The following is a 25535-nucleotide window of genomic DNA, read 5'->3' as shown; positions in this document are numbered from 1 at the left end:
GGTGCAGCCTCAGGAGACCCAGAGTCCAATGGGGGCTGATCTTTGCAGCTCCAGGTAGAAAGTGATCAGTACAGTTTAGATTCTAAGGTAATTGAGAAGAAAGAAAGGTTTATAGGTAGGGTTGCCAGAGAAAATACTCAAATGAATTTCAATTTTAGATAAAATTTGCCTAATTTTTTAGCATGTCACAAATATTGCTGAGACACAATTCTACGGGGAATTGGTTCCAGCCTCCCCGACGAAGGGTATCACAATCTGTGGATCCTCAAGTTCCTTACGTAAGTGGTCTAGTATTTGAATGTAACCTACATACACCTTCCAATGTATCGTGAATCATCACTAGATTACTTATAAAATTTAACACAATGCAAATGCCATGGAAAACAGTTGCTGTGCTGTATTGTTTAAGGAACAAGGACAAGAAAGGAAGTGGCACATATTCAGTGCAGACACTATGCCAGGCCTGACTACAATTTTTAAATCTGTGTTTGGTTGAATTCTAGGATCCCGCGGATACAGTGGGCTAACTGTATTTATGCCAAATATTTATACTTTTATATCTAGTCAACACTGTTCATGTGAAATTGGCATTTAACTGGGTGTCATGAGTTTTTGTGTGTTAAACCTATTTACCTTACTTAGAGAAGGCTTCTTGGTATAAATACTTCATCTATGTTTTTAAAGATGTGTAGAGATTCCTTTCCCATCCTCATTGTGGTCCAGGAGGTTTATATTTGTGATCCCAAGGAAAAGTTATTGAAATTCTAGCAGGTTAGTTCTAATCTACCACTTCCAGAGCAACCCATGGTGAGGATAAAGACACTAAGACATGTGTATAATTATAGCGGGCCAAGAGGTTCTGTGTCTGATCAGTCTCATGAAGGTTCATGAGAACAAAGGCCTAAACCCAGGGCCTAATCTGGGTTTTATTAATTTGTGAAGAAGGGAATGGTTTGAGGATGAGTGATGTGAGCTGGGCTATGTAGGAGACCTGAAAGCACCTTTGCAATATGCGGAGAGAAGGATGTGCAGAAAGACCAATTTGCTTAACACAGCTAAGGTAGCCTGTCATGTTTAGGCAGTGGTGCTTCAGCTCTGATGTGCAAACTTTTTCTGCCCTGGGAAGTCACAGCCCCTTATCTGGAGCCTCTAACCCAGTTGACGGCCCTAGGGAGGTGATTCTGCATCCCATCTCCCCTGGGTCAACATGTTTAGGGAGTCACGGGGGTGGGAAACAGTGACTGTCACCTAGCTTTAAAGGTTACACATCAGCACCTCAGCCCTCCCTATTTACATTGTTCAGAGCCCACTGAGAGGAAGAGGTAATGGTTTAGCCAGCTCTGTGCACATCAGTACATGGAGAGAGGGCCAGGTTTAGCCAAAATGGAGAGGACTGCTCTTTGTTCAAAAAGAATCACCCAGATGGTCCTCCACAAAGATGGGGGAGACAACGGCAGAAGAAAAGTCACAGTGTTGCACATTCAGAAACCTGGATGCTTCACGGACTTTTCTGTGGACACTTATAAAGAAAATTCCTTGCAGATTTACCAATGGGAAATTGCATGTCTCCCACCTGATTTCACAGCCTTTCGGGAGTAGGAGGCCAGGCTGTGCTGCAGTCCGACGGGCTAGGTTACCCTGCAGTCGCAGGCAGTCTTCAAAAGCAGCAGCTCACTGTGCTCACTCTGGACCCAGGCTGACGGGGACCATGGAGGACACAAGGAGGAGGCTACTAGCTAGGATGCTGCCAGTTACCATGGCAAGCAGAGAGAGTGTCACAAGGCAAGGTACAGGTTTTTCAAGCGCACACTCAGAATTAACACAATCACTTCACTCTGCAATCCTGACATATGCCTGCAGTGACGGACTCAGAAAGAAGCCTTCTTGAACACTCCTAAAGCCTGCCTCAGGCAGCTCTGATCTCCAGTTGTACCTACAACCTGGCTTCAGACTGCCGGAGGCACCCTTACCCAAGGATGAGGGCCTCCTGTGCCAACAGCTCCCTCTACTACTGGTTCTCAGTACCAGAGGGCTCCCCAGTGACAGAGCCCCCCAGTCATAGCCCCCTGTGCTAGAAATTCCTCAATGCCAGGGTCCTCCAATAACAGGGATCCCAAATACCAGGCCTTCCAATGCCAGGGGCCGATGGAGGAGGTCTCCAGTGCCCACTCTACCTCCGGTGCAGGACACCTTCTCCCTCCATGTTGGGCTCCAAGGCTTCTGGAGGAGGCTCCTTCATGGCCATGTCACCCAGACTTGTTGGGAAAATGATTTTACTCCTTTTGTGCCTTTTCCATCAGCAGCCATGGTCTTCTCCAGCCTCTCCTGCCCCTGGGTGCCCTCTTTGGGACAAATGAGAAAGCCACCAGTGATAAGAAGCTGCCAGTGCCCGCTGATATTGCCGTGGCCCTCAGGGCACTCAGGAGCCATGCTGGAGCCCTCCTAACTGGAAGGGAGTCTGTAGTGCTGTTGGGAGTCCTCACTCCAGCAGCCCCAGGGGTGGTGGCTCAGCGCTCAGGTCTATGGGGACGCTCCTCCAGCAGGAGCCCCGGGAGCAGACCCAAGATCCCTTTGGAGGATCTCAGCACTAAAAGGCCGGAAGTTTAAAAACCAACACGGGAAGGAAATGAAAACCACCCAACCAGCGCCTCTGCAGTCACCCAGCCCTGGCTCCTGCCCAAGGGCTTTCTGGAAGAGGCATGGCTAATGTTGCTGCTGACGGAGCCTGGCCATGGTCCAACAGCGCTGTCACCACCTTGCAGTGCCGCAATCAGGTGTGTACAGGAGACAAAGCGGCCTTCTGTGCGCTGCGGGGACTGGGATGCTATGGGACCCAGATGATGGCGTGGGAGTCTGGAGTGACAAACCACAGAGGCCTGGCAGGTGGGCAGAGGTCCTGCAGTGGTGTGTGGCTTGCCACGGGTCACTCACACCTGAAAACAGAGAGACAGGACCATCTGCTGCCAAGCAAGGCGGCCTTCAGGGGACAAAAACAACCAGGCAGCACCGGGCCACAGTCTGCTTCACTTGCAAATGTGCCATGCACTGTGGGTATCACCAGCCCTCACCCTTTCTGAGACTCCTGGGGCAGGAGGTCCTGCATCCCCCACTGTGCCAGCATCCTATTGGTTAGTTTTGCCCTCACCAAGGCCCCATCAAAAAGAGTTAGTAATAAAACAGAGGCTCAGGGAGATGAGTGACCAGCCCAACGCCACACAGCTGAGGCTGAGGTCCAAATGCAAGTTCGGCACACCCCAGGGCAAGCCTGTTTCCACAACCAGAAGCTGTGCTCAATCATGCCATCTCCTCTCCCAAGAGAGCTCACTTTGCAGCAAAATGGAAAGTGCCAGAAAACTCAATACTCATGATAAATGAGGTTCTAATCCAAATCAAAATTAATGTAAGACACCTATATGACTAAACAATCAGCATTGTGAATTAATGAAGGACCCAGCCTTCCTGTAGTGGGCCAACCTGACAGTGAATCCGCTCTCACCTGACCCCAGATGGGCCCCGAGGTGCACTCTCACGCTGTCTGCCTTCCTCTCCCCAGACACGGCCTGGCCTCCACTGGGTTCCCCCAGGCCCTGCAAATTCATGTGCCTTCTCCAGCACGCTCACACTGGGCCAGACCATAAGGGGTTTGGTCTCTGCTCCCCTTCTCAGCATGCTACTCCGTCTCTGCCCTGTATGGTGTTGTTCATGGCTGCATCTCTACAAAATTAAGCAGTGAAGATGTCTGCTCTGCCCCTCAGCTCTGGCTGTGTGCAAGAATCTGCAAGCAGTAGCTGCTCCCACTGGCCACTTAAAGGGCATCACTGGGGGCTGGGCCAGGTGGCTGTATTCCCGTGGCTCTCCTGGTGATTGCCAAGCCCAGAGAAGGTGGCAAGCTAAGATGGATGAAACCACAGTCATTCCCCTTTAAGCTGGGGAGTTCATTCCAGGATGCCAATGGATCTCTGAAACCACAGATAGTACCAAACTATATTTTTTAATATATTATATATAATATACATTCCTATGTATACACACATATGGTAAAATTTATTCTACAAATAGGCACAATGAATAATTAATAAGGTAATAAATTAGAGCAACTATAAAAATACACTGCGATAAAAGCTATATAAATATTCTCCCTCACCCTCCCTCACCCACTTCTCAAAATATATGATTTCACATTTAATAATTTTAGGCTTCAGTTGACCACAAGTTGATGCAACCACAAAAAGCTAAACCAGGGATATGGACCACGGTACCCATTTGGGAGTCTGTGTGTGGTGGGGATTCGTCCCCAGAGTAACTCTCCAAAAGTGAAACAACTTCTTGAAGACCCGATGCTGAACCCCAGTGCTGCAATTCAAGCTTCAGCAGGTAGCGGGTGCTCCCCGGCATCGTGTACCATCCCCCCCCCCCAACCCTAGGCAGGTTCTTCCTCAAATAGCAAGTTCAGCGTGCATCTCAATTACCTGTCAGCCACAGGAGACCGTGACATTGAGGGAAGTAAAGCACAGCAGCTCCCAGCCCTTATTTCATTCAATAACTTTAACTTCCCAGAATGCAAACAAGGAACGATGTGATGACTTACACGCTGACTCCAAGAAAATATTTGCTGAGTAGATGAACGAAGGGTAGACTGTTGCTTTCCTCCTTATTGAACCGTCTGTGTCATTTCGGACAGGACCTCACCAGCATGACAGGGGCTTAGCGACAGCTCCCTACCTCCAGTCTGCTCAGCACCTGCTCTCTGCCCCAGGAAGCCCCCGCTTCCCTGATTGCTGGTCATAGCCAGTGAGAGCCCTGGCATAATGGAGAGAGAGAGCAACAGAGATCAGGCTGCTGCTTCGCAAGCTCATGCCCTGGGATGTTGCCTCCACCTCTCTGTGCCTGTATCCAAAGATCACCGCTCTTGTCAAGATGTTCTCCTCTATGTGATTCTGGCCTCCTTCCCTGCCCTTGACCTACAAGTAGGTCAAGTAGCTGTCACTAATGCAGGGCACTGCAGTCTCTACCCATTGTGCTTTTCCTGTCCCCTGGGCACAGCTTTGTAACTAAGTCCTTAACAGATTATCCCATTCACTTTCTTGGGATCGCAGTTGGTGGCGGAAAAGGGCATCTAAAACAAAATGCCCTGAGGTACCATCCAGTCATTAAAAACTCAAAGTGATTTCCATCCCCTTTCAGGGAAATGCCTTGCCTGAGTCGGTCATCTCTGAGTGTGAGTCCTGTGCACATCTGACTTTCCCTGCTGAGATACCCTGGAAGTTGTCCCGAGCTTACTGAGTGTAGCCCCTTGTGCTATGTTGTTGTTCCTCAAGGAGGTCACCAGCCACTCAGTGAGGTGTGTAAATGCCTTCTTGGACCATCACAGAGGTCTTCGGGTGTGTGGCAGTTCTGAATAGACCTATGCCGTTCAGCTCCTACTTCAAGGACACCTGCATCAGGGAACAGTCTCCGGCTGCTCCACCTTGGATTCCCTGGCCTTCGTGCTAAGCCATGCTGCCAGCCAAGGATGAGTGCTACAGACCCTAAAGGGCCATTGCTGCCCAGGCCAGGACTCCTCCAATGGACACGCCTGGCTCAGGTTCCCCAATTCTGAGCCTCCTGCCCACTTCTTCCTTCTCTTCTCAGATGTCACCCTGCCTCTGGTCCAAAGGCTCCTCCTCTCCAATCCTGCTCTCCATCTTCATCCTGCACAGCTACTTCCTCAATAAGTTCTTCAATAAATCTCAATGATCTCACTTGGCACTGGCTTCTCAGAGAACCCAAACTCACCTTCAGGGGGAACATCTCAGCTGTTACTAATGCAGAACATTTGTGGTACCAGAGGCAGGGTGAGATAAGATAAGATATCAGACATGGGCTCACTGCCGCCCAGCCCCATCTGGAAAGGTATATGGAGCTAGAGAGCCCCTGGCCCAGTGACAGCCCAGGTGCTGGTGATTCCATAGGCCTGGTCTGTGGACATGTCCTGGGTAAGGCTGGACACCTGTGCCCTCGCTGGGCATGAAGCATGTGGAGGGAACAATGCCCACAAGGACAGGGGAAGGGACTGAGTGTTACTAATTTGTTCTGACACCCGGCAGAAGAAACACTGAGGGCAAATACAAAGTGCAAGGAGACGGGTTTCTGTACCTTAAAAAAAAAAGATCCTTATTCCAGTGGAGGGATGACTCTGGGCTTGATACCAAAGTCACAGAGAGTCACAGAGCTCCAGAGACATTTAAATGCTCAATAATGGAGGCAGATCCATTGTACCAAGGTCAGGGCTACAATCCCAAGGTCTGCTCAAGGGATCTCGACACTCAGGATGGATTGTGTGACCCCTAGGAGCCGAGCTCAGCCTCGCACAGGTGGTTCACCCCTCCTCAGAGAAAGGACCAGAGCAGAACACAGGATGCATCTTTTTCTTTCCCATACAGCTCACGTTCCCTTGTAGCCAGCAGGGACCTGTAGACCAGTGCCAGTTCTGACGTTTTGTGATCCTAGAACCTCGATCCATCTCACTAAGCAGCCCTCTGGCCCCAGATGTCATTAGCTGGGTACTGCTGGCACTGGCACAGGAGAACATCCTGTCAGCGTGAACTTCACAATAGAGCTGTCACAGGTTGTTCCCGAGACAAGTGCCATTGACCAAAGCCTGCAGGGGTGATTATAGCACAACTCCTACTGAGAAAGTGATTGGCTGGGGCTGGGCTTGAAGAGTTTGCAGCAGATCTGAGCTCTGAAACAGGGCTGGTGCCTGGGGAACAACATGAGGATCAGAAACCTGGGCTCTCGGCTGTGACAAGGGATTCGGGGGATTCCTCAGAAGCCAGGGCAGCTCCTGTGAAGAGACCGATGCTGCAAAAATCAGTAAATGATGATAGAGATGGACAGATGACTGATTAGATACAAGTGAACCATGAATGATTGACAGGCAGAGTAAATAGAGAGATGATGGATTAGACAGACCGATGGGTTTACCACTTTCCACAGTTTCGGTTACCTATAGTCAAGTAGAGTCCAAAAATATGAAATAGAAAATTAAAAGTTTTAAATAACTTTATACTGTTCTGTTTTATTATTACATATTGTGAAACTCTCACTGCACCCAGTTTATAAAGGAAAGTTTATCACAGTTTTAAATAGGAAAAATCATCATAGTGTAGGGCACAGTATTATCTGCAGTTTCTGGCATCCACAGAACATCTTGGAACATATTCCCTGCAGAGAAAGAAGATAAGAAATACAGAGATCATAGAAGACAATAAGGATGATAGATAGATGACAGAAGTATAGACGGATAAATAGAAGACAGCTAGATAGATCGATGATCAATGATCGATGTATCCCAAGATGTCAGGGTCTCTTAAAATGACCAGTTTCACAAACAAAAGTCTCAGCGAAGACTCCATCAGTTTACTTTCTGATTGTTTCATTGTCAGATCTTTAAAAAGCATAAAAATGAAATCCCATGTATATATAGTCTCAATGATTATTATTCTTATTAAAAGTAATTAAGGGCATCCTCTCAGGAAATCCAGGCTGTGCTGGTGAGTGGAAGCCCACACTGGACTTTATTGAGAGACAGTTCTGACTTTGGCCTTGATACAAAGCAGTGGCTCCTCTATTCAAGGAAATCAGAAAATCAGTAGAGTATGTTCAAATCTACTTGAAGCATGATAAGTCATTTTCCTGCGTCTGCCTCTGTCACAGAACATTTGTTGAAACAGTGCATTTCATTAATTCATCAAAATAATTTTGAAACTTCACCAAGGTACCTTTGGTGGGAAGAATGACTTGGACCCCTGAAGATGACTTAGATGAAGAACCTGAGGGTTCATTATATAAAGTCACTTATCAGGGACTCTAGAATGGCGTGAGGGCAGCTGGCTCGCAATAGAATTACCAATAGAATTACCAGTATCATTTGTGTCATGACTTCCCTAGCAAAACTTGCCCTCTCATGTGACAGTCAACCTCTTGTTCAGGGACAGCTACAGAGTGAAAACAAGTAATTTGAATACACTGATTTTTTCTTCAGTGAACAGAAAGTCACCCAGACTTAAGACATTGTTGATTTTCTCTACCATCTCTCCACATCTCTTTGCATTAATTTCCACCCCTCTGCCTTCTCTTTCATGTCTCAGTCCCTTTCTCTCTCATTTCTCTTTAAAAAGCCACAGAACTTCGTATCAAGTGCCTGCCACGATGTTTGTAAAATCCTGTTTCCCAACACAGCGCTAATGGTCTGTGGAGCTTCACCGGCCCTAATTACTTGGCAGTGGAAATCTCTGCAGGTTGCTTCTCCCTGCAAGTCAGTTCACTCAGTAATTATCACAGGCCAGAGAACTTGATGCTGTGTGCTGCCAGGATGGTGCTAAGTGAGCCTGAGATACTGACCAGTTTCTGGGAGAGCATGAAGGGCTTGACAGTCAGAGGAGAAGCAGGAGGAACAGACAGCCCCACCACGTTTTGAAAGCTGAAGTCATGGTGAATAGAAGAAGAAAATTTGAGTCTACAAAACCAATACTGCTTTTCCTTTAGACCAAGTCATCGAGTCTCTGGTGGCTTCTGATCCTTTGTGGGGGTTGGGGTCTAGAAGTCTGTCACAGAGGAACAGACTTCAAAGGAGACCAAGGAGTCACGGGCAAGATGACCTGGTCCCCTCCGGCTCATGCTACCCAGGGGCTAAAGTTTTAACAAAACATAAGCAATACTAAAGTTAATAAAGGGCTCTGTCACCTGAAAATGTGCTGCAGAAGGTTCTAGAAGGAGGAGAGGCAGCCCTTATTGTGGCTGCATCAGCCACCGTACCATTTTTTACTAAAATATTGCAAAACCCAGTCAAAGGCAGTGGATTGCCACCTTATGTTTCTGTGAGATGCGATTGTCATTAAAATGACCTCTGTCCTGTTTTTCATAGTCTTCCAAAGCCTGCAAGAACAATTCCATTTCCAAAGTTTTTGATTTCCCCTTTCTTGAACATTCACAGTGCATCAATCAAGGTCATTCACCGCAGTGTCCCCAGCACCTAAGGCAGTAACGTCCCAGCTCTCTATTAAATGTTGGTTAAGTTAAATAGCAGAAAACAAGTCGAGAGGTCATTTGTTGTCCAGGCATGAGCTTCTTGACTATATGTTCTGATGATCATTCTGTCAACAAATTCATTAATTCAACAAATATTCATGGAGAGCCAATTTCATGCCAGCCTGGATCTCTGGGGCCACAATGGGAAGCCAAGCAGGCGAGGAGCCTTATTAAAGCCATGGTGAGGGAGCCGTGGTCTCCACCCTTGAGCTGCTTATAATAGGGTGAGGGAACAGAACAGATCGGAAGCAATTAGAAAACAATTAAGTGTTAAATTATATGCCTCTGACTAGCCCAGGGGATTCTCGGAGGGAGGAGCAGCTAATGCAGTCATTGCTGTTTTCATGGAAGAGGTAATCTTTGGCTAGAGGGATGCTCCGGATTTGGAAGGCACAGCAGAATGGTTAGAGGAGAAGGAACCTGCAGAGGCATAGCTGTCCAGAAATACTCCAGGAAAACAGAAGCCTTAAATGCCAGTTACACTTTGGACCAGAATCGCTCCCAAGTGAAAACCTTAAAATTCTCCAGTGACCTAGAAGAGCTTGAATTGGACTTGGAGGTAATATTTAGTCTCTGCCAAAGGTTAATTTTCCTTCTCTAACGTGCTAACGGGAACCTGTGGTTAGAAGCTGGAGGCTTATTCCAACTGCTGCCCAGCAGCTGACCACAGCAGAATCCCCCAGGAGCTTTTCTTCCTGAGGCTCAGCGTGGGGATGGCATGGAATCCGGGAGTTTGTGTACTGTAGGCTCCCCAGGTGATTCTGGTTACTAGCTCGGTTTGGGCGTTATTGTTTCAGATTTATTTCAAAGACATTTCTCTCTGAGAATGTAGTATAGGCAAACAGGAACCAAGGAAGTAAGCATGAGTACGGTCTTTAAATTCTCAGAACAGGCACCCTGGGGAATTTATAGGAGAAAGAACTCCGTCTAACACGTTCTACTTTCCTGACCTTATAATTGAAGTCAAAATAGTCCAGGTTTGCCCAGCTGGATTAAATTTTGCCTTGATGGTACAGTCACAGCATGATGAACCACAATGAGAGGGCAGTTTTTCTTCGTATTTAAACATGTTAGTGGATTGGCTGTAAATTCCCTTCTTTAGCTAGGTCACTTTGTCCAGTTCCAGGGGGAGAAATGTCCACTTGTACATAAGATGTTCTCTTTGTAAAAATCAAGATGAGCACATTTCTTTGAGCAGACACACTGCTTGGGGGATGATGTACACCCGCCAGCACTAAGAGAGCTGAGAGGACGATTTTGGACCTGTGTTGGCAGCGTTTTATCTCTCTGTTCCCTCTTATTTTTAACAGGCAACAATTATTAATGTTTCAAGACCTTTATTTACTCCCTCTTAGGTGTACCTAAAGAATCCCTGCTTCTGTTTTTTCAACATGGCTAACTTACACTCTTGATTATTCTATTTTGTGCTGCGTGCTTACCTCCTATCACCGCCCAGGGCAGTTATGAGCCCAGAAGGAAAACTTAAAATATATTTGCAAAAGTTCCCTGACTAACACATATACATAGACATATACACTGCATGTGCATGGGGACATGCGTACTACACACATACATGCACACACATATGTCTACCACATATGCACATATACACATTTACCTGCACTTCAGGAGTATGAGTGCATACATGTGAACATGCACACTCACATACACGCACATTTGTGTGTGCATACACATGTATACATATACCCACACACACATGCACACACAGACGTATCTGCTCCTCCTCTTTTCACTGTGGTCCTGACTCTTGTTTAATCTAGGACACCAGGATTCAGTTTACCTGTCTGAGGGGTCCATGACATGACCCCGGAGTAGAAATCAACGCTTTCCCCATTCATGAAGCGATATTATCCTCAGAGGTCTCCGTGGCTCAGAGGATGCATCAGTCTCTGCAGGCCTAGCTGAGACCTAGTTCATTATTTGCTCAGGATTAGTTCTAAATTGCCCAGAGCAAGTCAGTGTATTCCTCAGGCTCTGCTTAGAGCAGGTTATCATTCAGCGGCCCCTCATTCTGTTCTGCAATTTGCATCTACAGGGTTTTAACAAATTATCAGCCCAATAACTGTCTCCTGAGCAGAGGCGGCATTGTAAGTGCGCACACCAGAAGTCTCAGCTGCCAGCATGCACACTGTCATTGCCATGACGTCCTTGAGATTTCAGCATTCGGTTCAGTGACAGCTTTAGGAGTCAAGATTTGCATCCATGAAGACTGATGCATGTTCAAGATGGAGTGTGCACAGGAGGGCTAAGCCCATCTACAGTCACGTCACATTCCTCAGAATCCCACAGCAGAGGAAACACTGGACTAGCTGATCTAACCGCTAAACGGGCGAGCTGGTCATCTCAGATCCTGTCCTTCTTCTGTATGTGCCTTAGAGGATTCAGGGCATTTTCTTCCATTACAACCTTTGTGGCACCGGATACTATTTCTTCACTCCCATCCCTGCCCTGAGTAGCCTATTTTGGGTCTTTCTGATGAGTTTAGGGGCCATCAAAGGTGCCTTCTGTGGGCGACTCAGGGGATTCACTCACTCACCAGTACACATTGTGCACCCATGTTGTGCCAGGCACCATGCATGTGGCTGAGCGTTCCTGGTGGCAAAAACACACTGGCCATGGTCACACGACCAGGGCAGGACTACTGGGGGCATACGGGGAGTAGACTAATGGCATCAATAAATGTATAATCAAACTTGGCTGAGCATTAGTACCGAAAGAGCTTTTCTGCTCCCTGAGAGGGTTCAGCTGGACACCTGGCCAGGCTGAGGGTCAGGGAAGGCGTGACTGAGACAGGTGTGTCCCTCGGCTCAATGGAGAAGGCTGAGTGAGAACAAGCAACCCACAAGGAGTAGTAAGTGCCAAGAATTGGTGGGTGTGCTGGGCAAAGGGGTGGCCCAAGTACAAGAAATTGGAAGAGGCACAGAAAGGGACCTGAGCCGACAGGGCATGGGAGGCTGGCTTCAAGAACCCAGGCTATATCCAAAAGAGACTGAGCCCCACTCAAAAGTGGTAGGGAGGCGTGATACAATCAGACATACACATGGAGAAGGTGTTTCAATGACAATATGGCGCCTCGATCAGAGAGGGGCGGGTGGGCAGTTGCGGAAGAGATGGCGGAGGCGGGGAGGTGGTGTGGGAGACCAGGACAGCAGGTGAAAGGGTGCTTAGGAATTAGGGGACAGGTGGAGAAAATACCCTGGAAGATAAAGGCACTGGAAGTGCAGAGATCTCTGCAAACAAGGAGAGGTATCTTGGTAAGGACAGCTACAGTTTCAGATGGCCTAAGTCGATGACCTGCCTGGGGAGCTACTTAACAGAAGCAGGTCAGGCTTTTGGGGTGAGTGGCAGTGAGATACCGAGTGTGAGCAGCCCCTTGGGGATGTGTAGACCGGAGACATGGGCTGGAGGTACATTGATGTCAGGGGTACAGGTGAGGAAACCCAGGGAAGAACAGACAAACGTGGGGTTTGCAGAAATGATTCTGCATTGCGGAGTTGGTGTGAATGGTGGAGCTTTGGCTCAAGCTCCTAAATTCATATCCAATGTCGTTTGTTGCTCTGTGGAACCCATCTGGGACTGCAATAACTAAATGAAAGGGGTCATTGTTCTACAGCTGGAAAATCTGATTTAAAAAAACAAGACTTAGGCCACACCACCAATCATTACCCTGAATTCCCTTTAAAAAAAAAGTCTTTTATCACTGGATTTCAGTCAAATATGCTTCCATATGTCCAAGCACACATTTCTTTCTGGATCGTTCAAAGAGATCAACCGTGAGCTGAGGGGTTAGCTGGGTTTCTGACGTGATTAAGATGAAATGGCCCCAGACGTTTTATTTTTATGATTCACCTACAAAATCAAAGACATTTGCTGCAGTCTCTCTCCTCATTTATCCTACTAATTTTGTTAACCCTTATCAGGCAGGTTATGCTATCAGGCATTGTATATTTGATCTTAGGGCCAGTATCTTCATCTCTGGGTATTAGCTGATGACATTGATGGAGGTGCAGTGTAATTAGCAGTCCACTCACTTACCAGCTTTTTTGTTCTGGTCAACAAGTGCAAATTCAGGTTCTGGAACATTCTTGTGAAATATCTCTTCCTTCCTCTCACCCACCGCCCCAGAGATGGGCCTGAAGTTTAGCTTCTTATAATCAAATCACTGTGTAATATTTCAGTTTTCCACTTGTCTTTAGGTGGCCTTACCTGGTAGATTGGCATGTGGAAGGCTGGCCCAGTGTGGCACACTTCAAGCTGCGAGAAGAAAAGACGTTTAAAGAAGGCCACTGAGAGACAGCCATTGCTGCCAGATGTTGGGAACACAATGCCATGCATAGTAAGAGGCAGAGCCTAAGATAGGCACCCTCATGTCATGGATTCAGAGTTTAGATGTCGGTGCCCCAGAGACCGTACTTTTAAAGAACCCATCTGCAAGTCAGTTAACTAACCACATATGTCATCACCCATGACCCTCCAGAAATGCATTAGCTTCATCAGTGCCCTGTGCTCCCTCCTCTGTCTTCAGTTCTTGGCACCACTGTTACCCAGCATCCTCTTTTCCTCTGTCCTCCCACTGGATGCATCCAAATCTTACTCTTCAGGAGTCGCCCCAGCTGTCACTTCTTCCCAGAACCCCCTTAGAACTCTCTTCCTCCTCAGAGCCCCTCCCTACCCTGAGATTCCCTACCCTAATACCCAGGCTCCACTGTGAATCCTTACTGTCTCCCTCTCTCTGCAAAAGAGCTGGATCTGCTCACAAGGGCCACATAGACATCATCTTCACCATCACAGACTCTGGCCCAGTGCCTTTTGCTCGATAAATGAAAGAAAGAAGCAAGCAGCCACAGGCCTCTGCCAGGTTCACCTCGTCCTCCTCAGACTCTGTGGGGAGAGGTAAATTCAGCCGGACCAACATAAACAAGGCCAGAAAGCAGAGTCATGCTAGAGGCCTGAGAGGGCAGACACCAAGAGTTTTTGGAGCTAAACATGGAGCCAGGCTAGTCAGACTGCTTCCTGCTGTGTGCAGACACTTCAGCTCTTTGGGTCTGTTTTGCCATCTGTCTTGGTCTGTTTTGCATTGCTGCTATATGGTTCTCGAGGCTGGGTACTTTGTAAAGAAAAGACTGTATTTTGGCTCATGGTTTTGGGGGTGAAAAAGTTCAAGAGCCCGGTGTCGGCATCTGCTCAGCCTCTCTCTAGGGCTGTGCGCTGCCTCATCTCAGGATGGAGAAGCAGAAGGAACACAAGCAGATGCACAGAGAAAGCATGCAGCAGGTGAGAAAGCAAGAAAAAGCCAAGAAGGCGGAACTGTGTCAGGATGATTTGCTCTCTTGATAACTAATCCAAACCCAAGACAGCAAGAACTCACTGCCTAGAGAAAAGCACAACCCACTCGGGTGGTCAGGTCCCTCGTGACCTCAAATGCCTGCAGCGCGCCTACCCCGGGGACCAAACTCCACATGAGTCTTGGTGGGACCAAGCCACACCCACAACATGGCAATGTCTGTAAAATCGGGTAAATACGTAGCTGTTGCCAGGATAGCATGAGACACGTTTTAAGGAAAACTCTTAAAGGAGCCCTACTGCACTCTGCAAGTTTAGGGGTCTTCAGCATAGAGCACTCAATACTGTTTACCAGCCAGAGGCAAGTGGTGCAGCCCCAAGAGCAAAAAAATTGGCAGCGTGGAGCAAAATCACACACACACACACACACACACACACACACACACATTTGCCCTTCGAAGCAGCAACTTCACTTCTAGGAATTCGTTCCAAAGATAAACTGCCAAAAATTCAAGAAGGAATATGAAAAGACAAATGTGTGTGACTATTTTTAAGTCTAGATTCTTAAAAAAAATCAATCCCTAAAATCAAAACAAAGTTGAAACAAATTTAACTCTATAACTTCTAGTTTGCAGAGCACACAGAACTGTATCAAGTAACATTTTTGCTTGTTTGTCTGTTTTTGTTTTTTTGTTTTGCTTTGAGACAGGATATCACCTTTTTCAGGCCGGCTCACTATGTAGTCTAGGCTGGCCTCAAACTCATGGCAATCCTCCTGCCTCAGCCTCCTGAGTGCTGGGATTACAGCTGTGTATCACCTAAATTTAAGACACAATTATATGATTACGTATCTCATGTAATAGATTGAAACATATGTGATATTCTTTTATGATGATAGTTTTAAAAAATAACAAATATTGCTATTAGATATTAAAGGTATTAAAGAGCAAACCCAACACTTTTGAAAAGTTGGAAAATTAAGAGGAAGGAGTATTATTTTTCTTTCCATCCTATCTTTGGATAACTGAAAAGTTAGTGTGAGAAATTTTTTATAGAAGAGTACTTTTTAATAAGTATAGAATGGTGGACTATCACCAGTCTATAAACTTGAGAAATGAACACATCTATAGTAGCAATGAGAAACTGGAATTTGAAATTAAAAATAGAATACCACTTATATTAGCATCAAACAATGAAATACTTTATAAATCCAAAAAAAGGCACAAACTCTATATGAGGAAAACTCTAGAACTCTGATGAAAGCAATCAGAGGATATCTGTCTTAGTTACTTTATGCTCGTTGCTGAGACAAAAATACCTGAAGCCCAAAGCTGGGAAAGGAAAGGTTTATTTCTTACAATTTTTGGAGGTTTCAGTCCACAATCAGTTGGCTCCAAGGCAGGCGGGCATGGCTGGATCACAGTTCATGGCGACTGCCAACAGCAAGCTCAAACCAGTAAAGAGAAAGATATACCTTCTTCCTGCCATTACATCACATCCTGGCTCCACCCCTATGTGGGTGGAGCACTGACACCATCAATCCAAGCACTAGACAATGAACCATCACAAATACACAATGCAAGCTCATGAGGCCTGGGGAACACACACATAAACCATGACGATATCTAAAGGAAGGAGAGCAAGTCCATGTTCATGGATATGCAAACAATAATGAGACGGGTGAGGGCGTCACCACGCCAGCTGGGGAAGTGGACGTGGCCTGTTAATTACGGCTTCTAGAACCCACGTTCAGGACAGCTGCCAAGCCCCACACATGGGCTTCTCAAGAGAACTGGAGCAGGCTGCTCCCACAGGAAGGAGTTCTCGTGGTTCCTCAAAGTTGGAATAAAAGGACACAGGTGCCATGGAGAGCCTGCTGTCTTGGCTTTCCTCCGGGATGCCCACCCGGGTCCTCTGGGTGGACTATTACTTTGCTTGTTTTGCATTTACCTGAGCTCAGTCTGCAGAGCCAGTTTCTCGCTTACTCTCTGGTTTTACATTTTCAAATAACTTTGTCATCTTTTTTTTTTTTTTGCTTGTTTCATTCAATTCTTTGTTCAAGACCAGAAAGGCCTGGAATCCAACTCCAGAAAGAGATGTGAGCATCACAAAACATGATAACGTTTATTTGGTGAGCCACTTTTAGAAAGAGCTACCCAGTAGCAATACATTAGCATGTTAATTCTTTCCAACTTCATTTGCAAATTCAATTCAATCCCAACTGAAATTCCAGCAAGTTATTTTGTGTATATAAAAAAACTGACTCTAAAATTTTTATGGAAATGCAAATGGCCCAAGAAGTGCTGACAAGGTAGTGACCATCACAGTCAGAAGACAGATACTACCTGACTACAATGCTCACTACAGAGATACTGTAATCATGACAGTGTGGCACTGATGAAAGAACGGACCAACTGATCAGTGAACAGGAGAGAAATAGATCCGTACAAACAAGCTCATTGATCTTTGACAGTGAATGAAACAAAGGTCTAAACATAAATGCAAGACTGTTAAACTCGTAGAAGACAGCAGAGCCTCTTTGGAAGAATACTGGATGGTTTTTAAAAAGTTAAATATATTTTTACATACAATCAATTTTACCCTTAAATATTTACCCAACTGAATTGAAAGCTTATGGCCACACAAAAGTCTGTACATCAATGTTTATAGTAGTTTTACTCATAGTTAACAAAAACTGGAGCTAGGGGAAAAAGAATTATAGAGAGAGTAAATGTTTAGCAGTTGCTTCGGGGCACATGAAGGGAAAACCAGGTGAAGCTCAGAGGCTTCTCAGGCAGTGAAGTATTGTATAGATACTGTCACAGCGGGTACAAGGTACTGTGAATTTGTCAAAACCCACAGAGCTGTACAACAGAGGTGAATCCTGATGTAAACTACGGATTGTAGTTCATAAGAACGTATCAGTACTGATTCATCAGTTTCAACAAATGCACCATATCAGTGCAAGATTAGTAAGACAGGAAACTTCTTGCTCTTTTTTATCTTTGGTTTTGTTTTGGTAAATCTAAAACTGCTCTAATAAAATTAAGTCTACATTTTTTTAAAATAAGAAATGAATCTAGGTAATAGTCCCTGATGGCAGCTAGCATCACAGAAGAGAAACGATCACATTTCTCAGGCCCCTTGACGGGAGAATGGCAGGACACAGTACCACCTGGGAAGTTACCTTACTGAAAAGCAAAACAAAACTAAAAACCGGGATCTCATCTGTTGCTGGGCTCTAATTTCCAGTTGGCAAGAAATATTGTAGTGCAGAAAACACCAAGGACAAAGCAACAAATCCGCCAACAGAACTGGGATGCAATCAGCCAAAGCCACAATGCAGGAAACCTTCTAGAATAAACCATGCAATTTCTTCAGCAAATATTGTATACAGGAAAATAAAAAAGAAAGAGATGGAGAGAGAACCCAAGATTAGAGGAAACAGGAAGCATATTGGCAATTGTAATGTGGATCATATATTCTGATTCAAACAAACTAAAGATGAAGAAAACAAACTTTATAGTAAAAAACATTTAGGAGACAATGGGAAACTGAATACTAATTAGATATTTGATTATACTAAGGAACTGCTATATTTTAGATGTGATAATGATATTGTGGTTTATATGTAAAATTAAAGTCCTTTTTAGTAGTACATAGTACATTTGAATATGGACAAACTAATTGTTGATTAGGTTTTGTGTCAAAGAATCCGGGAGGCAGAACAGATAGGGAAAAGATGAAAGATTTGGTATGAGTTGGTTTTGGTTGAAACTCAATGACGGTAAGAGGAGCTTCTTCCACTAATTCAGGAGTAAATTATGATCTATAGGTCAAATCTGTCCTTCATCTGTTTTTGTGTAGCTGGTGAGCAAAGAAAAAGTTTTCTGTCTTAATGCTAGAAACATCAAAAGCAGAATGTTACACAGTGTGTAAAGTTTACGTAAAATTCAAATGTCAATAGGCATTAAGTTTTATTACAACATACTCCTGTTTACTCATGTAGGTGTGATCTGTGGATGGATCTGTGCTATAATACCAATGGTGAAGAGCTGAAGCAGAGACCCTACAGCCTGGAGAAACCTAAATACTATCTAGCTCTTTACAGAGAAAGTTTTCCAATTAATAGACAATTGTCTCTAACTTAGTACAAATGCCCTGCCCTTACCCCAGTCCCAGGAGATTCTCCCTGTTATGGTTTGTATCTGAATGGCCCCTTAGAGCCTTGTGGGGTCATGAAGGGGCAGGATTTTGGGAGGCAGCTGAACTATAGTATTTGACTGATTCATGGTCCAATCTGGGATTAAGAGTGTAAATGCTACATCCGCCTTAGGGCAAGTAGCCTGCATACAATAGGAGGGACCAAAAATCAGGCTCTCTCCCTCTCTCTGTCTCTCTCCATATCTCTCAGTCTCTCTCTGTTTTGCTGTCTTCTCCTACCATGAACATCTGTCCCTCTGCCACGTGCCAACCTGTCTTGGAACCAGCCAGTTATGGACTGAAACTGATAGGATTATTTCCAAAAGATGAAAAATATTTCCAAAAGATGAGAAGTATAAAACAAAAAGCGGCCTTTATTCTGAGAACACGGAGAGAGATGACTGGCACCCCCCACCACTGGAGTCTGGCGATCTCTTCGGTGGACACATGGAGTGGGGGTATGTAAGTAGCCTCGGTTTGGGGTGGAACCTAAGGAGGGCATTAGGGATGCACAGGTAGCCCATTGGTCCTAGGTTTGGCACCATAGGTAAATTCCCAGGGGCAGGAAGATGGCATCACAGGTAAATTCCTAGGGGTGGGGGAGATAGGGACTTCCTGCTTCCGGTTGAGGCTTTCCTGGCTATAGTGTCCTGTCTGGGCCAAAACCCTTTCAGAAACCTCTATAAACTGTGAGCTAAATAAACCTTTCCTCCTTTAACTTTGGGTGTTGGGTGTTTTGTCTCAGCAACAAGAAAAGTAACTAACACACACCTTGAAAATATTGTGAAGTCAGAAGTGAGTTTAGTCTGTCCAGTCTGCCATATTCCTAGCACAACAAAGTATACTAGAGAGTGCTGGTGGCTTGCTCCTTTTCACAATGAGGCTGCCTGGGAGCTGCAGTCCCCGAAGCTACCCCACACCACGAGAGAAGACTGACTGCCCAATGCTCACCCAGGAAAGATCTAATTTCAAAATTCCAAGTACATTTCCACTGAGCGCATATCACATCTGAAGCATCACAGAGTCAAAATGCATAGACTTGACTTCTCAATACAAACCCCCCAAGTCAAGGAGAGTTTGAAATGAGGTATTTCTAGCACAAAAACAAAACAACCTCCAGCCTAAATTGTACTCTGCAAAACTATCTTCAAAATTGATGGAGAAATAAGATACTTCCGTAACAAAGAACACTTGAATTCATGACCACCAAATTAGCACTCTAAAATGTTCTGAAAGATATTCTAGGAAGCAATAAAAAGAACTACAACTCCATGAATCCTAACACAATGAATCCAACAGGCAAAGAAAACAATTAAATGGGGGGGGGGTAACAACAGGAAAAAAACATGACAAAAACGATAAGTCAATACAAATCAATTTAACCATTAGTGTTAATGGTCTCAATTCACCAAAGGAACAGACTGAAAGAATGGATCAAGAAGCAAGACCCAACAATGTGTTGCATATAAGAAACACATTTAATTCATAAAGAAATTCATAGACTAAAAATCAAATGCTAGAAAACAAAATTCCATGTGACAGGAACTTGGAAAAAGGCAGGGATAGCTAGTCTATGTGCAAACAAAGTGGATTTCAAACCAAGATTGATTGAGAGAGACAAAAAGGTCATTACATCTTTGTAAAGGGAACAATCCAGGAGGAAGAGATAACAATCATAAATATACATGCATCAAATACTCTCACACTCAACTATGTAAAACAAATATTAATGGACATGAAAAATCAAATAAGCACTAGCACAATTGTACTAGAGGACCTCAGAATCCCACTCTCATGAATAAATAGATGAAATAGACAAAAAAATCAACAAAGAAATAACAGAACTAAACCAAACTTTTGAACAGATGAACTTAATAGGTATCTATACAGTTTACCACACAACATCAGAGTACATATTTTTCTCAGCTGCCGTTAGACATTCTCCAAAACATTAGACATACTGCCTCATAGAACTTGCTTAAGTAAATGCAAAAGAATGGAAATTATCCCGTGCATATTTGCAGACCATAGTGCAGTGAGATTGGAAGTCAATGGCAAAAGAAGCCACAAAAATTACATGGAAATTAAACAATGCCCTCCTGAACAGCCAGTGAGCCAGATGAAATTAAAGAAGAAATCAGACAGTGTCTACAATTAAACAATAATGCCAATGTGACATACTGGAACTTATGGAATAAGATGAAAGCAGTCCTATGAGAGAAACTTACAGAGGTGAATTCTCATATCAGAAAAATACAATGAGCTCAAATAAACAACCTAATATTGAACTCTGAGCTTCTAGAAAAAGAAGAGCAAATCAAGCCCATAGCTTCTATGAGAGAGAAAATTATTTTTAAAAAGCAGAAATCAATGCAATTGAGACTAGGGGTCAGCTGGGGAGGGAGACCTAACACTTCCGGGTCACACCCCCTCCCATTTCCTGTTTCTAACTGGGCCCACCTCTTAACAGTATATAAACTGTGACCCCAGGAGTGATTAATCCACTGACGAGTGTAGTGCCCCCTGATCCAGTTGCCTCCCAAACGCATGAAGCTTCTGGGGAGCCCCCAGATATAAATCATAACAGGGAGGGTCTGTCCATATTTGACATTCTCCATAACAGAGACTTACTTTATATGCCTGTATTATTTCTCCAAAACACCCAGATACCTTTGAGGGAGACATGCAGCCCACCAGCAACAATATTTTCCTATGCATAAGAGAAAAATTCTGCTTCTCACAGCATTTCCCACGTTAGCCATGTGGGCTGTCCACACCCCACATCTCACCGAGCCTGCTGAACTCTCCCTGCTTGTGAATCAGAAGGTGTCTGCTACATTGCAAAATAATATTTTTCACTAAATTAATCTTGACCTTAAGTCCAAAGTTGAAACTGCAGCATTAGCACATATACGGCTGGCAGCCCCAGCTGGGATCCCATATGAAATTCTCCACCTCAAGCCATTTTTTGATGCTGTGCACCCACACTCATATTCAAGCAAATGAAACCGTATATTAGAGCTACAAGCCTTTTACGTGACCCATGGCAGCTATACACTCGGAGACTGCAGGGACTTTCGTGAAAGCCTGCCAACTCGGAACGATGACTTTCCACTCTGAATTCTTCTTTTGCAGGTGCTCTCAAAGTCAGGGTCACCCGCAGCTGGCAGATTTCTGCTGGAGTCAGGCCGGCTATGCAAATATCCGACTAGGAAATAGTGCCTCCGAACGCGCCTCCATGGCAGCCGGCTCTGCAAAGCCTTGTGCTGTGATTTCTCATGACAAGTCCAGTCCCTCAGGACGGGTCTCCGGGAAGTTAATTAGGTGTTGAAGAAAAATAACAGATTTTCAGGAGAGAGCTACAGGAAAGTGTCCTTGGCACCTGCTAGGTGGCTTGTGCTGTCCAGCTGCCTCGCGGCCTGTGCAACAGCAAAAGCTGTGGACGATTGGAGCACTCCCAAGGGCAGGGTGTGGCCGCTGCCAGCTGCTGTCTGGGAAGTCCCAGCCAGGCCTCGGGTGGTGTCCCCACCTTCACCCCGGGGCAGGAATTGTTACCTGGCACCACACCTGAGGCAGGTCTCCTGGCCACCCAGGGTTTCCACTTCTGACTTTTTCTATGAAAGTTGCTTCCTGCTGCTGCTGGCTCTAACCTGGGCTTGGGAGGACACTGCTGCCTGCAAGAGTTCCCCTCGGAGCACAGAAGCACTGGTGCCAGGGTCCCTGGCAGCCACTCACGGTCTTGGCTCCCTGGGATTGAGGGTGGAGACGCCAGCCAGCGGCATGGAGGTCCATCCCACAAGCCGCCTCCTCCCTTCACGCTGCAGAGGCAGCGCTTTGGGCCTGGGCCCAGCCTCCTCCAGAAGCTGCCCCAGAAAAGGAAAGTGGGCTCAGCTCAGCCCCGAGAAGGAGGCTCTGCCGCCCACCCCAGGGAGCTGCGGAGCAGGCTGCAAATCCTCCTGAAGGACTGCGTGAAGGCAGAGGTGGCCTTGGAGACCGAAGGGCCGGGACGAAAGTGGAAGAATAAATTCAGAACAAAAGGAGTAATCCAAAGCCTCACCCTGCCCTGGCCCTGCAGGACGCAGCCTCTGTTTTGCTCTCCACCTTGTGTCACAAAGCTCTCACTTGCCCGCTTCTCTGACCAGGTCTTTATTCAGCTGCTCACGCCCTGCAGTCCAGCAGCCGGGCCTCAACACCGTCCTCCCCTCGGCCCCCAGCACTGCTGCTCCCCTCGCTTCGCTCACTGGCCAGCCAGACCTCCAGACCTCCGTGCTGCCACTGCTGTCGCTCGTTCCTTCCCTGCCCCAGGCCTTGGCAGAGGGCTCACTGCTCTTGTCCCTTCAAAGCCACAAACCTTCCCTTTGCTGTGTCAGCCCTTTTCTGATTCCTTCACATCCTCTCATCCAACATGCATGCAATTACTTCACTCTAGGTCCCACCCTGTGGATCGTTTCTTCCAGCACAGACACTTAGTGTTAACTTTCCACAAGATCCTGAGCATCTAACATAGCCTAGTGTGTATTAGGTGCTCACTAAACATTTACTGAATGAGTAACCAGTTCAGGGGTCATTGGGCTACATTTTCTTATTCCCAGTTTCCTCTAGAGATTAGTTATATGCTCAAGCATTGTTCAAAACATGCATTTTTCAAGAAGCTTCATTTCTCCTCATCTTTTTGTTCAGTCCTGGGTTATTTAGAGGTTCATTCACAACTCTTGTTGTAGAGTGGGCAGAAGTCATTTGCATCTTATTAGCTGATCCCACAAAACTCGATCTGCCCAGGGTTCTAATCACTGCTCAGCTGCCATTTAAGGTCATTCACTACTGCAGTGACCCATGAGATCTCTGTCACTTGAAGCAGGCAGTTGTAACAGTCAGAATAATCAACAACCGAAACAAGTGATCCCTAAACTGCTAATGAACTAATCCAGTAGGTTTTATTTCCTGCGCCTGCCATGACCAGCAGAAGACTCCAGGCCATGAGTTCCCCTCCAAGAGATGACTCAAGGGTCCACCCATCCTGCGCTACTTTCTCTGAAACACCCATGATGTCACCGCATTATAAACACGGCTAATACATTCTGCCCACCGGATGGAGCTCGCTAATACCGTGCAGCAGATGACAGTCCCATCTAGTGGCAAGAAGCACGTCTGGAGCTGGCGTGCCTCGTGGTCCTGGGCACACTCCTCTCTGCCAGCCACCAGCAGGTCAAACTGGCTCCATCTCCCGGCCCCTGACACGCCCCACCACAGTTGCCCAACTATGGCAAAATCCCCTTGCTGGGCATCCCTCTACCACTGAACTGTTTAGGAGTCTGTTCCCATGGTGAGAAAAGAGCCCGCCTGCTATTCCTAGGCTCACTGTCCTTGCCATGTAAAGGATTCTTGTTTTGTTTGCACCTGAAAGTGTTCCTTGGTGATCTTTTGTCACAGACACTTCCAAACACACTCAAAACAGAAGAAGATGGAATGTCCTTACTCCATACTTACAGAGCAGCACTCTTGCTCTGTTCTCCCATCTTTCCACACTAGCTTGTCAAGGATTTCGGCCCCTCACACCAGTAAGCAGACCCCTGACCAGACCCTGTAAGCCTCTGAGAAGATTTCCTCACTCCATTCCTGGCACACAGGAATCACTACACATATTACTACCTCAGGGCCTTTGCACTTGCTGTGCTGTGCCATGAGCTTTTACTGCTCACTTTTATGTGGCCAGCTCTACCTGTGCATTCCCAGGCCAATTCCAACATCCCCCTCTGAAGGTTCTCCCTGTCATCTGTCATCTGCTGCATGGTATTAGTGAGCTCCTGAACTCCCTCTGAAGGTTCTCCTTGGTGATACATTTCATGTAGGTCCCCTCTACAGCCAGCCACTTTTCTCCTCTATCGTCCAAAGCTAGATCCCACACGAGACTCGATCTGCCCAGGGTTCTAATCACTGGCTCAGCTATCATTTAAGGTCATTCACTACTGCAGTGACCCATGAGATCTCTGTCCACTTGAAGCACGCAGTTGTAACAGTCAGAATAATCAACAACCAAAAACAAGTGATCCCTAAAAAATGTACTTCTAAAATCACAGGTCCAGCAAAGCACGTTCCTTATCTTTTTTTAAATGTTCTGTCCCCATGGCTGGAAGATGCCTGGCATAGGATAAATGCAATATTTAAGTTAAAAGTTAAAAACAAACAAAATAAAGTATTAGCTTTATACTTTATTTGAAGTAGCTTTTAAAAGTGAATTTCCCTGGTGTGTATATAAAAGCCCTCGCTAGAAAATACATATTTATATCAATTTATTTTTTGAGAAAAACAGAGCTTGCAATATAAAGGCGTGTGCTTCTGTGAATGATTATGCTGACCTGAGTTCGGATTCTGCCCAACAGCAGGTCAGGGGTACATTTAACCCTCAACCTCCAACTGAGGCCTAAACCAGGAGGAGCTCGGGTCATGAGGCTGAGGCCAGGGATAGGCTCAGGGGTAGAGCTGCCATCCTGGAGGGGGCCCTGGCTGCACGTGTTTGCAGTCCCAGCATTCTGAAAGGCTGAAGCAGGAAGAGTGCAAGTTCGAGGCCAGTTTGGGCAACCTAGCGACTCAGCCGGACCCCACATCCTTGTCTCACCCCACCCCCCAAAAGCAAGGACACAAAACCAAGTCCAAGGAGAGGAAATTAGAAGTAAAAGCTAAAACTTTGGCTCTGTTACAGCAGACTCTCCACTACAGGCTGTTCGAGTATTTAAGGATCCCATGGAATCGTCAATGAAATTACATTCTGCTTCTAATTATCCAGGTCACAACCTAAAACAAACTCCACGGGTGCCTCTGATCTGCCACCCACCAGGCCCACGCTTGCCCCTGGTCTTTGTGTCCTGGAAAGGAGATGCTCTCTTCTTCCTCCTCGGTGGAGTATTTTCCTGGGACTGATGCTCAGCATTTCTGAACATGAGTGAAGACTGCTTCGT

At 45.9% G+C, this 25535-nt stretch overlaps 1 long non-coding RNA gene across 1 annotated transcript; it reads right to left on the bottom strand.

Annotated features, from left to right (window-relative positions):
• Positions 1-7031: 7031 nt before the first annotated feature.
• On the bottom strand, positions 7032-22862 carry LOC134471970 (uncharacterized). The gene is made up of 2 exons (XR_010041758.1): positions 21369-22862; positions 7032-13347 (listed from the first exon to the last, which is right to left on the bottom strand). It is a non-coding gene; the product is annotated as an uncharacterized LOC134471970 (long non-coding RNA).
• Between the last annotated feature and the right edge of the window lie 2673 nt (positions 22863-25535).

Source organism: Cavia porcellus, unplaced genomic scaffold (genome assembly GCF_034190915.1).
Source record: "Cavia porcellus strain 051 isolate PalLab524CR breed Dunkin Hartley unplaced genomic scaffold, mCavPor4.1 scaffold_21, whole genome shotgun sequence".
Taxonomy (NCBI): domain Eukaryota; kingdom Metazoa; phylum Chordata; class Mammalia; order Rodentia; family Caviidae; genus Cavia; species Cavia porcellus.
This window is presented reverse-complemented; position numbering and strand designations above follow the sequence as displayed.